The 6,192-nt window shown below is 37.1% G+C and overlaps 1 pseudogene; it reads right to left on the bottom strand.

The window, feature by feature from the left end:
• Positions 1-866: 866 nt before the first annotated feature.
• On the bottom strand, positions 867-4,652 carry LOC143638128 (large ribosomal subunit protein uL18 pseudogene; annotated as a pseudogene).
• Between the last annotated feature and the right edge of the window lie 1,540 nt (positions 4,653-6,192).

The following is a 6,192-nucleotide window of genomic DNA, read 5'->3' as shown; positions in this document are numbered from 1 at the left end:
TATTGGTATTATTTCACAAGGAAAGAACTTTTCCAGAAAATAAGGACACAACCATTAACCCCCACATTTTACCTGTTTTCTAACTTTTTAAAAATACTTCTTGGCTACCACATTACAATCCCAATGCACATCTAAATAAGCATGTCAACTCAGTAAATCCTTGAATTTCTTAATTTTGGTTTTGCACAGAGCAAACACCCATAGGAATTTAACTTTTACAGAAGAGCTTAACATACCTGTCATGTTACAGTACACAAGAGCTGATCCGAGAGGGGTACTTCCATCCAAGTCAATGTAGTAGAGGCCTGAAGAGTTTCCACTGTGCTTACATGCAGGCTTCAGATGACCACTCGTATAGAACTGCAAAGAAGTCACAGTGTTACAGAGGGGCTTTGAGGGAATGGAACTCTCCGTATTGCCCATGGAGTGGGACTTTTCTCCCATGAGGCTCATCTTGCATCGTTCTTGGTCATGTCTTCTCTCAGAGAGTGTCCTTCCATCTCAACTCTGCAGCAGGTAGATTAGGAGGCACAGAGTGAAAAATTTGAGGATATCTACTCTGAATCAGAATCCTACACATCCCTATTTTCAAAATCAAACAAATTAGATTTATTCTAGTCTAGTCCAAGGATTTCAAGTGCATTGGCTTAATCTGCCTAAATGCTGTTATTATCTAATGATGATTAATTTTTTAACACTTCACTTAGTAATTATACCTTTTGTTTACTTAAAAAAATTTATGTTAAAACACATTTTTCCAATAGTTGAACTATTCACATTAGCAACTCTTCATGCCATTTATTTTCTGGTTCAATAAGTTTATTATCTGTATCTGAAAAAACTTCATAGAAAAACTGTTGTTTGTTTTAGCTCTCTGCAGCCCTTTCCTGAGCTCTGAGGAAGTTTGCCTTCTTTTGAGCTACCCGATCTTTCTTCTGGGCAAGGAACATTTTAGGACTGTTCCACCTCTTCTTTTTAAATTCTCTCTTGGGCTTTTTCTCATAGACTGGATTCTCTCGTATAGCAGAATGAGCTTACTAATACATCTCCTCCATCATGTCAGGGGTAATGTTGTTCTTTATATACTGAGAAAATTGTTTCTTGTAAGCATCTTCATCTTCTTCCATTAGATAACACATATAATCTGCAACATTCTGACCCATAATGTGCTTCCAATGTACTTCTGCACTGAACTTCTTGCTTTCAGAATCATAACCAGGGAATCGTTTGGTACTATGGGGGATAGACAAGCCTCCATCCACAGCTCCCTTCAGGGCCCCAAAAACTTTATAGCCAGTTGTAGTTCTAGCAAGGCCTGCATCCAAATAGCAGGTGAAGGCACCAGGTCGACCATCAATGCTTTCCATACTGTATTCATCTCCAGTAACCTCCACTTAGCCTTAATAAATCTTGTCCATACCAAATCTATTGAGAAGCCTACAGGCCAGTAGCAGGCCAGTACAATATGCTGCAGCATAATTTGTTAGGCCAACTTTCACACCATATTTTGGTAGTTCATGTGCATATGCTGTGCAGACTATCATATCCCCTTCTATATGGGCATAAGTAATCTGGCAAATGATATCTCTGTTAGTTACACAAACTATCATCCTGTATTTGGGTGTGTTGTACTTATTTTTGTCCTGGATCACCAAGCGTTTCCGAGCATAGTAATCAGTTTTGCCCTCTTCTTGAAAACTTTAAGAAACCCCATCCTGGAGCTGGGGATGTGGCTCAAGCGGGAGCGTGCTTGCCTGGCATGCGTGCGGCCCGGGTTCGATCCTCAGCAACACATACAAACAAAGATGTTGTGTCCACCGAAAACTTAAAAATAAATATTAAAATTCTCTCTCTCTCTCTAAAAAAAAAAAAGAAAAGAAAAGAAACCCCATCCTGCGGAACAGAGCCCGGGTCCACGGATCCACACAGACCTGCAGGCCCAACAGCACTACAGGGGAGAAAAGCTCTTCATAACATTTTTAAGTTCATTTTTAAAAGACACTTTCTTAAATGCTTTGCAAATGATTATCAAAAAATTAAACAAAAATATTTTATGTCTCTTTTTAATTTTAATTTATCCTAATTCACAATTTTTTAATTTGTACAACAAATGCTTTGCTATATAAACGGCAAGTGATTAAAATCTCCACATGTTGAAACTAATTGATATTTAGCATAATTTTAAATGAATAGTCAATCTATAACATCTCCTGTGTGAATCACACATTGTCTTGATGGGAAAACCCTTCAGAAAGCCTCAAATACAGGCCACAGCTACCAGAAAAGAAATGCAAAATCATCAGATGAGGTGTCCATACAGACAGACTTGGGCAGTGGTTATGCAAGTGACACCAAGACAAGAGATCCTAGTAGAACTGAGGATACAAACTTAGGCCATTCCACAGTGACTGTTCTCCCTCTCTCTATGTATATGTGAGTGTGTATATATACACATATACACACACACTCACACAAAGTATGCATTTATATACCACTGTGTTTCTATATGTATGGGTATATATTATATATGTGTGTGTATTCCCCTCATTTCAAATAGTTAAGAATGATCCAGGGATGTGTATAAAAATTATTTTTCTCTTATCTCACAGAATAAAAGGACACAGAAATGTCTGTTTAGTTCAAGGATATTACAAAAGAAAAAATTTTTGTTAAATATGATCAAGGGTCCAGTGTGTACAACCAGAGGCCTCCAGATCAAGAGTCCAACTAGTACCATCTCCAACTGATAAAAGTACAGACAACATGTATTGTTTTCCCATCATGCTTGGATTTTGGCCACTTACATTCACATTTCTATAAGTAAACATGCTAATAACCGCCTAGGAAAATAGCCCAGAGTGATGCATACACACATTTGGGCTGGGGCTCAAATTGCCTATAATAACAAAGGAAGAGGAAGAATGATTAGGAAAAATTTAACCTAAATGGGAATGTATATATGCATTAATTTTATACTTGGAACTTCAATCCCTGTTGTGTACTTCACCAAAAAATAATGGCCCCATGATCACTTGGTTTTGATTTGGCAATATTTAACTTTCCTTTGATATACCCATAGAAGAATCACAATAAAATAAAATCAGTTAATAAAACAAATCATGGGCCACAGGAGGAAGACCCTTTACATTTATCAGTCAAGTTTTTCTTCTCATGGTTACTTGGATTTATGTTTAGATAACAGCTACTGATACCAAACATATTTAGTGGGTATCTGCTTTGTCTAAGAAACTTTTCTAGTGTGATAGGAGAGGCTGTAAGTAAAAGAAACCATCTCAGTCCTAACTCTGCACCTGTGGCCACATCCTTAACCCAAGGTTTCCGAGATCAAATGTCCAGCCCCTTTTAAATGAGAAGTTCCTTAGTAAATTCTTACCTAGCAGAGTAAAAATAAATGAACATACAAATGGATCTGATCACTGGATATGCAGGGGGTGAGTCACCTTCTTTTGCTTCTCTGTGGAACTCTAACATCTGGAAACCCAGGGGTCTCATTCCAAACTGACACACTAGCTCCCTGGGATTCAGTTCCTACAAAGTTAGATTTGTGACAATCCATTCTCTACATTATGTCTCACCGTTTACGTGTGAATAAAATTAATTCACATGGAATAGTTTTTTTCCCCAGTCCTAGGTATTAAAACCAGGACCTTGCACATGCTAAGAAAGTGTTCCACCACTAAGCTATATCCCCAGTCCTTTATAATTTTTATTTTGAGACAGGGTTTCACTAAATCACTCAGGGTCTTGTTGAATTGCCAAAGCTGGTCTTGAACTTGCAGTCCTCTTGTCTCATTCTCCCACAGGTATGCATAATGTGCCAGGCTCATAAAAGGTTTTTTAATGGTACAATGGTGGTATTGCCCCAACAGGAAGGGACTGAAGGAGGCAGTAGTGAAATGTCATGCTCCTCCTCTAAAAACCAAGTGTCATACGACACTCTTGATGTTTGGAGTCCCATCTCCACAGCACTTCCCCTTTTGAGCAACCAATAAAAAAATAAAAAAATAAATTATATATCTTAAAAAAAAAGTGTCATACGAATTAAAACAAACAAATAAAAAGTCCTAAATGAATAGAAACAAAAGTAAATAATCAGAAAACCATGAGAATTTCAGGGGCTCAATCATATGTTTCTAAAAGCTAATAATTAGTAGTCAGTAAAGTTTTGTTAGCTTGAAACCTGACAGAGACTAATTCTTGAGAAAGAAGATAAGTGATGGTTGACAGCCCTGGCTCCAGGCTCAGAGCTGTGAGTCCATGTTAATCTCCTAAGCCTCCTTCCTCCCTCAAGTGCAAATGTAGGTAATAATAACTCTTACCTCCTATGCTTGTTTTGAGGATTCAAGAAGTTAAAACATGCAGAGAATGATGCATTCCACTGTCATGTATTTTAAAAATAAAAGCAATTAAAAAAAAAAAAAACAGTTGCAAGAACAGTAAAAAAAAAAAAAAAAAAATGCAGAGGACTAAAATTGGGCAGGCATATGGTAAATTCTGCAGATGTGTTAATTCTTTCCATCTCCTTCACCGTCAAACAAGAGCAAGACTGGCCAGGACCTGAAAGTTTATCTGTTTTCTCATTATCTAGAAGTACGGCCACATTTGCACCTCTTCTCATACTTCTGAGGCATTCCTCATTCAATTATATGTTGATATTCTGGCCACACATTATCTTTGGAAGACAAGAACTGAGAACTATATGTGTGCTCAGATTGAGGAAGAGAACAAGATATCCCATTGTGTGTTCTGGATGCAGTTTATTTAGTTTTAACTTCCTTCTATATTTTATTTTACCACACTTATATTACCTTTGCTGGTTATTTTCTTTTGCCTTTTTTTCTCTCTATGCTTTTGTATTTGATGTTATGAATTTTTAAAGTTACTTTAACATCACTGGGAAATAAAATTGATTAAAAATAAACCAGCCAAAAATGAGTCTGTAAAAAACTTTTGCTTCTTGTCTTCTGGTACAGGGGTTCACAGACACAAACACTTATGCACAAAATAATGAACAGGAAATCAGAACAGAAAGGAGAGGCAATAGGTTGTGTAACTTACAGGAATGGCAGGTAGCTCCTGCACAGCCCACATGAGTGCAATCAAAGGAGAAGGACTGGGAACATTCACCCCCATGTTCACAATAGCTGGGCAAACACCTAAAGAAGGACAGACACGTTGCTGTTTTTACATTCAGTCATAATAAAATGTGTATCTCACACTAGTATGGTATAGGAAAAGAAGGAGGACAAAAATCAACAGAAACATTTCAACAGGACCAAAGACTGTGGAGTCTGTTCTTACCGTTTATGTGGGAATAAGATCAATTCACATTGAATAGTTGTTTTTTCCCTTGAGTTGTCTCAAGGTCAACTAATGTTCAACCTCAAGTCAGTAAGTGCAGTGCATGCTACTGATTCTCATGCATTTATGACAGGCAGATTTTCTATTTATCATAAAAATGTTTTTCCTTCTCATAAAAACATAATATTGATTTCATACCTGACCAGGATATAAACAGCTTGCAATGACCATAGGCAGATATACATTTCCCCTCCATCCTTCCACACCCTTGTGATGTGACACTGCAGATCTTTCCATACATAGGCAGAGCCTGCATTTCCACCTTGAATCAGAGTTGGGCATGTGACCAACTTTGACCAAAGGACATTTTAACAACACACAGTAATTAGTAATCAGGCACAAAAAGGACAGTTCTCTTTTGTAAACCTCAAATATGTTTCTGGTACATATGAAGAATGAAGTGGGGTTTTTTTTTGCCTAAAAGCACAACAATATAAATCAAGAATCAATAAATGGTATGGAGTCAAACTAATAAGCTTCTTCTTGGCAAAGTAAACAATTATGTGTAGAAAGAGCCTACAGAGCGGGAGAAAATCTTTACATATACATCAGAGCACTAATCTCCAGGATATATAAAGAACTCAAAAAACTTAACACCAAAAAAATAAATAACCCAATCAATAATGGGCTAAGGAACAGAACAGACACTTTTCAGAAGATAAGACAGCTGATCAACAAATATATGAAAAAAATGTTTAATACCTCAATTACTAGATAAATGCAAATCAAAACTACTCTTCATCTCACTCCAGTCAGAATGGCAGTTATCAAGAGTACAAGCAACAATAAGTGTTGGTGAGGATGTGGGGA

This window comes from Callospermophilus lateralis, chromosome 17 (assembly GCF_048772815.1).
Source record: "Callospermophilus lateralis isolate mCalLat2 chromosome 17, mCalLat2.hap1, whole genome shotgun sequence".
Classification (NCBI taxonomy): Eukaryota; Metazoa; Chordata; class Mammalia; order Rodentia; family Sciuridae; genus Callospermophilus; species Callospermophilus lateralis.
This window is presented reverse-complemented; position numbering and strand designations above follow the sequence as displayed.